This window comes from Gorilla gorilla, chromosome 5 (assembly GCF_029281585.2).
Source record: "Gorilla gorilla gorilla isolate KB3781 chromosome 5, NHGRI_mGorGor1-v2.1_pri, whole genome shotgun sequence".
In the NCBI taxonomy this organism is placed as follows: Eukaryota; Metazoa; Chordata; class Mammalia; order Primates; family Hominidae; genus Gorilla; species Gorilla gorilla.
This window is the reverse complement of record NC_073229.2, coordinates 140407086-140419899: the sequence shown is the minus strand read 5'-3', so window position 1 is coordinate 140419899 and position 12814 is coordinate 140407086. Positions and strand designations below refer to the sequence as shown.

Genomic DNA, 12814 nt, shown 5'->3' with positions numbered 1-12814 from the left:
GCTGAGATATCAAAATGGAAAAATCGGTGCAAAATAGGCCAGAACAGGCCAAAAGGCACTGTATTTGACAGGGAACAATGAATGACTGGCATCACTGAAGCGGGGTTGCTTGCTCTGCCCCTTTAGAGTGGCCACGGGGTCTGGCTGAGCTCCAGGGCAGATGGTGGCAGTGTTTCCAGATGTCTTGGCCAGACTTACCCATAGTGCTTGACCCAATGCCTTTAAAGTTGTGGGTACTTAGCAGGCAATTGCAGATTTAGTTGAAATGTTACTAGATTCATAACACATTTTAGAAATACTGTTCTCAGAGCATGATAGAACTAATAAGCAGATAAAAAGGATCCAAGATTTTACTTTCTCTAATTGTTAGGAAAAGGACACATGCATAGACAAAAAAAAAAAAAAAAAAAAAAAAAAAAAAAAAAAAAAAGAAAAAAAAGGTTAAACAGCTTGTACTGAATGATAGAGTCTGCAATAGCTAGATATGGGATATATCTGTGACTCTCTCCAGTGTGATACACTTGAAATACTTGACAGTTATATTTCAAGAATATCAGGACATCAGGAAGAAGAGTTTTTTTTTTTTTTTTGAGACAGAGTCTCACTCTGTCACCAAGCTGGAGTGCAGTGGCATGATCTCTGGCTAACTGCAACCTCCGCCTCCCAGGTTCAAGTGATTCTCCTGCCTTAGCCTCCCTAGTAGCTGGGAGTACAGGCGCGTGCCACCACGCCCAGCTAACTTCTGTATTTTTAGTAGAGACGGGGTTTCACCATGTTTGCCAGAATGGTCTTGATCTCTTGACCTCACAATCCGCCCGCTCTGCCTCCCAAAGTGCTGGGATTACAGGCATGAGCCACCGTGCCCGGCCAGGAAGAAGAGTCTTTAAGTGAAACAAAAACAAACAAATAAAAACAAAAACGGTAGCAAATATTGTGGTCTGCCTCCCCACATCCATCTCCCTCTTTGCTGGGGAGTGCTCTGATATTGTTTCAGGTTTCATCTTCCTCTGAGGGGGTCTGTGATGCTAGGAAGGGCAAGGGTCTCTATCAGTCTACACCTAGCACAGTTATTCCCTCCTCCTGTCATTGAATTGTTTAGGAAGTGCTGGGGACCCAGGCATGGCAAATGAGACCTGAGGAGAACTTTGCTGCAGGATCCTGAAGTAATGTATACCACTGATAAAAATAAAACTATAAAGGGGGGAATATCCCCTCTTCTACTACTGGACTTTCCCGTGATTATAAATTCTATGTAGAACTGCAGTGGTTATCATCAACACAAGGCACAAGTCTGATATACCAGAGATGGCGGAGTGGACATATGAAAGGAACAAACCTGGGTCCCTGATGACATCACTGGGTTTCTGCTTTTGTTTCTGTTTTTGAGACAGGGTCTCGCTCTGTTGGCCAGACTGGAGTGCAGCGTGGCACGATCATGACTTACTGCAGCCTTAAACTCCTGGGCTCAAGTGATCCTCCCACCTCGGGCCTCTGAAAGTGCTGTGATTACAGGCATGAGCCACTGTGCCTGGCCACCACTGGATTTCTGATTAAGTCACTGACTAACTCTAACCACCACTGGAAGTACCATTCAACTTCTGGACAACTTCTGGTTGTGTAAAATAACTCGATTTACTAATAGCTTAAACGTTAAGGATATTTATTATTTGCAACTTAAAGCATCATGATTCAGAAAATATATTGCATGAATATCATAACCAGACCAAAACTAACAAAAGAAATAATATTTTGCAATATGAGAATAATATTTAGAAGAACAAAAACAAAAACAAAGTTTTTGCTCTTTTTATATTTTGCCCTACAGGAACTTCTGTGTGTGAATCTCTAGGATCTATTTTTAACATGCCAGAGGCTATATAATAGCCCTTTAAAAAAATTAAAATATATTCTCTGTTTCCCAGCGAAGAGGAAGTACTAGTAAGAAAAGGTCAGTTTAAGAAACAGATGATAATAATAAATCTAAATGGCCAAGAATAGAGAAGTTTGATGAGTGGATGACTGCTAATTTCAGAGGCTGTGTCTCTCTTGTAACTTACTATACCTAAGGGAGTCAGATGTGAGATTATTTCACTTAGAAAAACAAAGCTTTTGTAGCAAGAAAAATTTTATGGGCTACATAAGAAAAAAATTTATAGTGTGTAATGCTGAAAACATAGACTTGCTTTCAGAAAACTTGAGAAAAAAGTTATTTTTTCTTAGCTATATGTGCTTAGTGCCATCTAGTGATCAAAATATAAATTACCATTAAAAAGCTACTGTTAACATTTCCAAAGGAATAAAAATACAAGGCATATGCATTTAAATACAATATTTTAAATTTCTTACCTAGGTTAATTTCATTAGTATCTCTTATTTAATAATGTCTGATTCAAAAGAGTACCAATATAATAATTTAATCAGATAAAATTATTCTCTGAAGTCATAACAGAGATGTCCTTGTTTTGTTCATAAGCCAGACTGAAATGAACAAACTAAAAAAGACAAGCCCTGTACAAACACATACCCAATGGTAGATTATGAGTTGCTCTTACTACAAAAGATCACTGTCATGGAGAAAATATTTCTGCCTCCTTGTAACCTCCAATTATTAAAGGAATAGGAGACATAATCATACAAATAGAAACATCTTTTTATTGAAATAAGTCAAGGTATTAAATCAAATGAGTTATGTTAAACATACTACAATGGATTATAATTGTCTATTAAATTATATCCCCAAAGAAACGATAAACTTCTAAAGGCAAGAAATATATCTTTCTGCTTGGCATGGAGCAAGTATTCAACGTATGAATACCTAAATTAGTGCAGGAGCAGACACAGGAACATTTATGTTTCCTTACATTCAAGGCAAGAGTATGATTAGTACCATATAGCCAAACTGAAGTGATAAAAATAATATTATTCATGTATGATTAAGGCAGCCTATGAAAAAAGTCATGTTTAATTATGATACTAATTAACACTGATTGAACAAAATGGAATTTAGACCTAAGATGGAAAGGAGTGGTATTGTTTGTTCTTAACTCACAAAGAAGCCTGTGTTTTCACTTAACCTCTAAAGGAATTCTATTTCACTGCCACTTTATGTAACTTATTTTCCTGGTTTTTCCACCACTCTTAAATCCTTTGATGCTGGTATTTTCTAGGTCCAGATGAGATTTAACGGAAATTCTTTTAACAAGCTGATTCTAAGGAATAAAAATTTAGCTCTCCTATGTTAAAAAAAACTGGTTAATATAGAGTGACAGAAATAAAACCAAAGTGTTGCAACAGTCTGATATGCACATCAAATGGCCTGAATACACCAAACAGGATTTAGGGACCTCTCGTGGTAAAAAAATATAGTACAACCTGAATATTAAAAACAGTTTTTTTCAGTTTAACAGACAACTGTGCCACATCACTATTTCTATCATCACTGAATAAGCTTTTTCTTGTTAACTGTATCACTACTGTTTGCATGATTTTTGGCCAGAATTTTCAAAGCTGCTGTCCGAGGGGACTAGAGATGCCAGGATGCTAACACTTCCATGGTCAGCCTCCAAATAAGGTCTGTTGTTTCCATTGCAGAATATAATTTAGAAGAGATTTAAATATTTACAACCTTTACAAGTTATATAAGAGCACGCTAGTGAACAGCTAAAATGCCTAGCGATGAACTGTTTAAATGTACTTACTGTAGAGATGATATAATTAATTTTCTTAAAACAAGAAACTTCTTTGCTAAGAGACACTGAAATATTTGTTGGAGGATAAAAGAGATAAATTTATTTTGTTTATTTATAGGTGGCAAAAAATAAAATTAAAATTTATTAAAACATTTGCTGTTTATATAACAAAATATATGGTTTATATCTAATATTTTATAATTAAATAAAGAAATCTAGAATATCTAGATTGTATAAAGTGAAAATCTATATGCTAAATATAATACTTGGAAAGTCTCTCAAATAAAAGCTGGGAAATGAAGTACAGAATATATGAGAAAAACATAATATATAAAATTTACATTTTAACAGTATCTGATTTCCAGATCTGTAATTTAATTGCATATCCCAGCCCTACTCCAAAAATCCTGATTTAATTGGTTTGGGGTAGGGCCACAACATTGGTATTTTTTTTTTAAAGCTTCCCAGGTAGTCCTAATGTGCTACCAGGATTAAGACTTGTTGACCTAAAATACAAAAACTAGAATTCTTACTATTATTTTCTGTGTATTTTGCCTGCTTCATTGGAAATCACAGGCTCTCAGAGGGCAGGGACTTTTGAATTTTATAGTATCTTTATTACCTAACGTATAGCCTTGTACATATTAGGTAATCAACAAATAATAACTGTTGCCAGTTATCTTAAATGTCATTGTGGTTGATGATCTTTAAAATGTTTACTCTTACACTATACCAATTAAGCATGGTATTCTAGATTTAGTTAAGTATTGTGAATACAGAATGATGGATTTCATTCCTCCTTTGAAAGGAGGATTCCTGGAAAAAGTGTATATTACGGAATTCTTTGAAAGAAAAATTATTCGAACAGTTTAAATGAGTATAGACAAGCCAAACAGACTCCTTTATCTCTCCAAAGCCATCAAACTGCCTGACTCTGGGCTGAATACAGTTTATAAATATGATTTTGGGTCGGCAGTATTTTAAAATTTTTGGATGTTAATGTCCTTGGACAGTATTACATATGTATTGTAATAGTTTACCCACAATCCCACCACACCATATTGTCTACACTTGGCCTAGTCAACTCCCCTGTTGGCATCAGTTTACAACCCATTTTTTCTCCTATGATATCAGAATGAATCATTCTAAAAGAATCTAGTTTCCTCTTTCCGACATGGTTACTGGACAGACAACGTAAATGTGGAGAGAGGTTTTTGAAGGTCTGCCTGGTTTTATTCAAAATATAACAAATCCTTTAATGAGGACGCTGACAGCTGGGAGGGTCAGCAGATGGATCTGATGACAGAATCACATACAATAACATCTGGACAGCCTGTAAAGTCGACAAGGTGACTCAGTGAGGTACAATTTCATAGGGAGAGATGTAATCTTACCAGGTTGAAAGCTCAGCCATACAGGCATAACAATGGAGGAGCTGTTGTTTGTCAGCAACTTCAAAATATAGAGCTTACAGTCAGCTTAGGCTCCACAGTATAGACAAAGTAAAATAAAAAGTTTGGAGACCACGTTTTGCAATTTATTTAGTTACTACTATGTACTTTTGATATCATGTTTCTGGAAAACTATTTCTGCTCCAGAAAGCTGGGTAAGAAGCATGTGTCCCTCCTTTATAACCCTAGGCATCTTATATTCATGTGCTCCGTATTATCCAATTAGGTGATTAGATTGTAGAGCTACATTAATATCAGTACAATGTTCAGAACCAGGAAAGCAATAATTTCCACTCTTTTAATCATTCTCAGACTAAACCTTGATAACTGGGTTCTATTCTGGATGACACTTTTCACAAGAAAGTGTGTCCAGAGAATGATGATGTTAACAATTCCTATGCCCCCCACCCTAGAGACCTCTGGTGGAGCCCCAGAGATATACACTTGGCCAATCAGACATTTGCAAACCTGTGAAACAGGCAGCTTCAAAGGACCGTTTAATCTTAGAGTTGCTTGAGTCTATGCCTCCATGGTGATGTCCAGCCAGATAACTCTTTTTTTTTTTTAATTATACTTTAAGTTTTAGGGTACATGTGCACAACGCAGATAACTTTTTAGCCACAATGAACACCCATTTCCACAGTGTTTCTCCTCCTCTAAAATGTCTTTGCATTTTGAATATGATATTTCAAAAACAGACTTTCAGTAGAGTAGTGTGTCTCAAAATGAAGGTAAATTAGAATTATCCAGAATGCTTTCAAAAATACTCCTAGAATTTCTGATTCAGTAGGTTTGGGGTGGGGCCTGAAGATGTGCATTTCTAACAATTTCTCTGGTCAACTGACAGTCCAAGAACCACACTTTGAGAATTACTTCAGTAGAATACCCCTATAAAACCAGACAGCTTTTTGAAAGCCTTTTTTCTCCTAGCAGAACATGGTCCTCACTATTTCGGCTAGAAGTGCAAAACCAGATTATGCATATTTAACGTTATCTGATAAAAATGCTCAAATCTGTGTCTGTGTTTAAAAACATTTTAAGTAAAAATCTTTTTAAGTAAAATAAAACTTATTTTTATTTCCTTTATAAGAAGGATATATATGAGAATAAAGACCTGATGAACTGTTTTATGTTTTTCAGTGTACTATTTCACATTCACTTTCATTTCTCAGCCTTGAGAGCAATACTCTTGCATGTAAGGTAGAAAAAGCACACACTTTGGAGTCAAATGGCCTAAGTTTGAATCCTAAGTTTGTAAGTGGTTTGCCACTTACAGTATCAGGATTTTTGAGAAATTTACTTAAAAATTTTAATTTTAATTCTTAATTTCTTCACCTATAAAATCTCATTAAATTATGGAGAATAAAGCCAGGTACAGTGATGTGTGCCTATAGTCCCAGCTACTTGGGAAGCTGAGGCGGGAGGATCACTTGAGCCTAGCCTAGGCAACACAGAGATATCCCATCCCTTAAAAAACAAAAAAAAGTAGTGTGGGTAAAGTATCCATCTCATAGTGCTTGGCACAAAATCCCCAATAAGAATTCCCTTCCACCCCTTCTACTTACCTAGACACAACTCTTTCTGATCCTTTTGCAGGGAGCCTATCACTAGAGGTGAAATAGCCAGGATCCTGTGCCTGTTAGTGCACTTCTCAAAGTAGCATTAGTTTTTAGTAGCTCACTATAATTGAAGGGGCATTTTCATGTTCTCCTACATGTGATCTACACATAGAACAGATGTTAAATTTATTGAATATAAAACATTATAGAAGATGTGAAGTGGATTGAGTTTCCAAGATGGACACAACAATATCTCCCACCTCACACGTCTAGAGTTGGAGTTAATTGTTCCATTCTTTTATATCTCGGCAGGTTATTTTACTGCTTTGACCAATAGAATGTAGTGCGAATGACCCTGTGTTAGTTCCAGGTGTAGCCCTTAAATGGCCTGGCAGCTTCGACTCCTTACCTGTTGGAAGTCATGTGCCATGTAAGATGTGCAACCAATCTGAGGCTACCTGAGATGCTGTGAGGAATAGGTTAGATGAAGAATTTGTGTTGTAGGTGCTCCAACTGCCAGCCCCAGCTGAGTGTTGAGCTAAAAGCTTCAACTGCAAGACATATAGTGAGCCCCTTGGACATCCAGCCCAGTCATGCCTTCAGAAGACTACTGTCCCCACTGACATCTGACTGCAACCACAGGAGAGACCCCACATTTAGAAGCACCCAACTAAGCCCAGAATCCATAAGTGACATAATACTGAGTTTTGCGTGTTGGTATCCCATGGAGCAATAGATAATCTAAACAAGATGCTTTGGAATAAAGTCCCAATTTTAATTATTATCTCTATGCAATTCAAGATAAAATATTCACAAATCCTTTTAGAAACAGATGAAATAAAAGTAAACAGGCTCTAAATTGTTTTTCTTCACCTCCAAAAAATAACTCAAAGGTTTCTACTGCATATAAATTTACAAAATGTAAATATATGAAAAGCTTTTGTCAGCATAAATGTTTTAAACAGTTTGAAGAAATCCAAAATTAACAAGTACTTAAAGCAAATTCTACATACTTATCAGTTCTCATCTAGTTCAAATATGAAATGCTTAGAAACTGAAAATAATAATCAATTGCTGAAATACAGAGTGATTATAGCAGTAAAAAACGAATATCCTGGGATGTTTGTTCCCCTGCCTCCCTGCCACCCATTAAATCTCAACTCAAAAACTTTGGATTTTTCTTAAAAAACTAGATTGGTATTCAAAGGAATATGCATTTTAAAGATCAAATGTTATCACAAGAGTGCACTGTTTCCTTAATTAATTTAGTTCAGATATCCTCAGTTTCTTCAGAGATATCTTTTCGTACTAATAAAGCCAAAAGTATGCAGAGTTGTATTTCACTTAGAAGCAATCCATTTCAGAACACACATAAAGATTATAATCACAAAGGATTACTTGTTCAATGTCCAGACAGTGTATTATACAAATAGGAAAGCCCTCTCTAGCCTCCTAGGTCTGTGCCACATCTATACCTTGCATAGACAGAGTAGTTAAGCAGCTATTTTAATGAGGCACTACTCTGTTTTTCACTATACTTTTCCACCTGTATTTGTATCAGTCATATCTTCTATATGTTTTCATAAAATATCACCTGGCTAGTTACTCCATGGTAACAAAAGAAAAAGGAAAAAAGAACATACTAAAGTTTCAAATCAGTGAGATTTTAACTCTGATAATTGTTTTGACAGAGTTATTAACTTTTTAATATAAAATTTGAAATAGAATTGATAAAATAGTATTAGAATAATGAAATAATTTCTTTGATATAACAAACATAAATATATAGGATAGTCTATGTGTAATACTCTGCAACATTGCTTGAGGAGTAATAATGCCCTAAGCCTGGGTTCTTATCCTAAAATCCACACACGGGCCTCAGTGCGTGAATGAAACCCCAATACTCTTTGCAACATTTTGTTCATCAGTGTGTTGTGTGTGTTGGGGGATCAGAGCAGGTGTAGGCTCTCTAGCTTTAATTAGATTCCTGAGGCTAGGGACATGAAGAACCACAGACTTAGATTCTCTTAGATTTGCACAGTACAACAAAGCAAACATTCCAATATCCCTCCCTTTGTTATAGTCGAGAAGAATCTTATAAAAATGTTTTAGAAAAAGGAAATTCTCTGTAATAGGTAGTATAGAATTTGTACACAATTTGTCCAGGAATAAATATACTTCGTGGACTCTATATTTTTTACATGTAAATTATTCTAACTCCAATACATTTATACTTATTTAGCATGGCTAATGAATGGGTGTTCTAGTTAAATTAATTTGTAGTTAATTAAGAATAACCAAATATACAATATAAAAACATACATAAAATACAATCAACTCTTACTGTTGAACCTATATGGAAAAAAGAACTATTTAAAGAGATTACATTATTGCTTTTCTTATATATGATACACTTTTGCTAGAGAAAATTCATTGTATTGGGTTTTTTACTGCTGCACAACAAACCACCTCAAACATGATGGCTTAAAATAACAATGTATTATCATCTCCTGATTCTGAGGGTTGACTGAACTCAGCCAGGCATTTCTCACTTGGAGTTGTGCCCGGGGGTATGGAATCATCTAAGGGTTTCTTCACTCACTGTCTGGCACCTGGGCTGGGCTGGCTGGAACGGTGAGAGCTGGTGAAACAAACATCTCTCCACTTAGCTAGCTTGAGCTTTCTCACTGCATTTGGGTCTCACGGTAGTTGGACTTCTTAAGTAGCGGTGGGTTTCCCCCAGAGCAAGTGTTTTAAGACAAGCAAAAGCTGCAAGGCTCCTTATGACCTAGTTTTAGGAATTTTACAGTAGCACTTCTGCTGAATTTTACTGATGATAGAGGTCCAGCTCATTTTCAAGGAGAAGAAAACAGAAAGGTGTGACTTCTGGGAGGCATGATTCATTAGAGAGCTATCTCTGTAGACTAGCTGCCAAACATACTAATACTTCTATGTGATTCCTGCCAGTATATTTTCTGTTCATATCTAACTCTGTGGGAATTTTAAGCATATCATATATAGTTTTTTTACCTGTGTTTCTGTTCAGCATTGTATCTGAGGAATTTCCTATGGCATTAACATTTATTTTAAAACATTTCCATGGTTTTAACTTAATATCACATTTTAAAATAGATTATTTATAATAATTATCCTCATAATAACTGACATAATCTGAGTGCTTATTTTTGCCAAACACAGTTCCAAGACCTTTATAACTATTAATGGATTTAATCCTCATAATGACCCCAGGAACAGGTCCTATATGATTCCCGTTTTGCAACTGAAAATCCGAGATACAGAGAGGCTAAGGAACTTGCCCAAAATCACACAGCTACCATGTGGCAGAATTGGAATTTGAATGCAGGCAGTCTGCTTTCAGAGCTTGTGCAATACTGCCCCTCCAGTTACAAGGCATTTGGGGACTCTATGGTAACTACAGGGTCACCACAAATCCTTACTCTTTTTTTTTTTTTTTTCACATGGTACATTATTACATTTCAGGGGTTTGAGGTTGTTCAGAATTTTAATAAGTGAGAGTTCAGAATTTGGATAAATCTTGACAAATCAAATTAGCTTCTTTTTGAACCTTACATATAAATTTATTTAAAATCTTGCAGTGTGGAAAGTCTTTTAAGCATGGCACTGAACTCAAAAGCCATAAAAGAAAATTGAAACACCAAATTAGATTTCTGCAGAGGAAAAAAGTATCCATCAATATGCATTCTAATTATATCTAGAATTGAAAGGAGCCTTAGAAATCACACCCTTCAACCTTGTCATATTAAAGATGATTAAGTAGCCACCATATATTTTGCTCAAAATTACGGTTAACAAACTTGGGTATGGAATAGAGTCCTCAAGAATCCTAATCCACTAAACCTCATCATTTATGTGTCTAAATCTATATGTTTGAGATCTAACTTATTTGATGACCATTATCTGTTAAAGAAAAATAACTTGCATTCAGAAGCAGAAATCAAATGCTTTAAATGGTATGCCTGTTTAGCTATATAATTATTGGATAATAATTATAAAATTCAATTCTGCTTTTCCTCAGGATTTCTGCAGAAGTTCTTTGTCACTTAACTGATATTGTCTCTGCTATTATCTGGAAACTCAGACCTTCCACTGAGATAGGAAAAAAAAACCCAAATAAACGTCTAAAATTAAGGCATAAATATTATCTCCCTTCCTGGAATACTCTGCCTTCCCTCTGCCACCTGGTGAACCTTGGAGGCTTGTCACAAGGTTACCTTCTATGAGGAGCCCTCCCCAATACCCACTCTGCACATCAATGATGGCATTCATCATGTTACACTATAATCAACACTTGTAATAAGCATATTTATGTATTTTTCTTTCTTCTGAGACTCTGAGATCTTTTAAGAAAAGAACCATCTTAACATTCATGTTTATACTCCTAATATCAGGCAAGTACCAGAGGATTCCTAACTACAGAAGTAAGTGTGTGTGGGAAAAAGCTACCAGCAAGACTTACCAGGTGACCATAAAGACCAGAGGTTGGCAAACCACAGCCCACAAGCTAAGAAAGGTGCTTACATCTTAAAATGGTAATGTAAGTATCAATATAATAGCCTTGATTTTGTCTCTTGGTGCCCAAAGCCTATAATATTTACTATCTGGCCCTTTAAGAAAAGGTTTGCTGAATCCTGATATGTAGTATTTAATAACTACAGGACAGTAACGTAATAAAAATACAATTAGTTATATATAACGCACTACTATTAGAAAGTACCAAAATCAATTTAAGAGACTTTGTTTAAAGGCTATGCAGTCTCTGAGCAGAGTGAATATTACGAAATGATTTGTGATCAAACTAATGAAAAACAACATAAATACCTTTATGTATCTTTTAATCACAGTGGATCCCCAGCCATGATGTAACTGCCCTTCAATTACTCTCTGGCCTGGGTTCTCTATTAGTATATTCTATGAGCCAGATGATGGGTCTCTTTACTCTGCCATCTCTTTAAAACCTATCTATATGTGCCTTTGCTATTGCTCTTATGATTTTAGAACACTTTATTTTTAGTCTCTGAATAAGATGTTTTCAGGCTCACTTGGTCTGCTTGTTAAAAGAGCAATCGCAGGGGTCACAGAAAGACACTACAAGCCTAGGGCTGAAAGCCACCACTGGTAATATTTTTCCTCATGAATGTCAAAGGAAGCTGAAAGATCCCAAAAATGCACATGATGACATGATGACATGATCAGAAAGAACTAAAGAGCTTGTAGCTTGAGATGAACGAATAAAGGCACTATTGCCTAAGTACAGCCTTACAAATTAACTGTTCAAGAAATAGGAATGTTTTCCTTGGTACAGCAAAACAAAGATGCCTCCAGGTAAAACCTGGGACAGGTTTTAGGGGCTAGCTTCAAAGAGATACACTGTAGCTTTCATTTCAAACGGTTTTAAAATGTATTTGTGAAGCACAAAACCATTTTGGGAGGGTTTTGTTTTCAACAGAAGTCAGCCCACTGACATTATCCTTACTTGAAATCTTCCACCTCCTTCAGAAGAGAGAAGCTGGAAAAAATTAGGAGAACTAAAATGGGATGCCTCGGGGCAAAGCAGACTCAGAAATGTGGCAATGCTTATTCCTTTGAAAAAAGTTACAGTTGACTTCTCTAGCTTTGAGGCACAAAGAGATCAGAAAAAATAACAGGAACATAGAAATCATAAGCTAGATATTAGGGGTCATTAACTATCAATGTCTTAAGGAAATCTGCCCCACACTGAGGACTGAAGTGCTCAATTATCTAACAAACAAAAGACCTGGAATAGAACTTTCACTGTGTTTCTTCTAACCTGGTTTTTCTTCTATAGTAGGTAGCCTAACAGAATGCCAAGACAGCATTTCAGTATGTATACACTATGCTAAACTCAGCTCCCAAATCAATATAAATAACAAAAATAATCTGTGATGGGAACCCAGTCCTCATTCCATAATGATCAGTAATGAGGCACAGAGTAAAGAAAGCCTGGGGGCAGCTCTTTATAGCCTCTGCAAGGAGTGGGCAGAGACTCAGGTAGAAATACAGTGGGAACCTGGGCACGAGGGGTTCACAGTTCAGTAATGGCTGGGTTCCCAGA

General features: G+C 36.0%; 1 protein-coding gene across 1 annotated transcript in view; it reads right to left on the bottom strand.

Moving 5' to 3' along the window:
- NT5DC1 (5'-nucleotidase domain containing 1) overlaps window positions 1-12814 on the bottom strand; it is a 146241-nt gene that overhangs the window by 23791 nt on the left and 109636 nt on the right. The window lies entirely within an intron of this gene.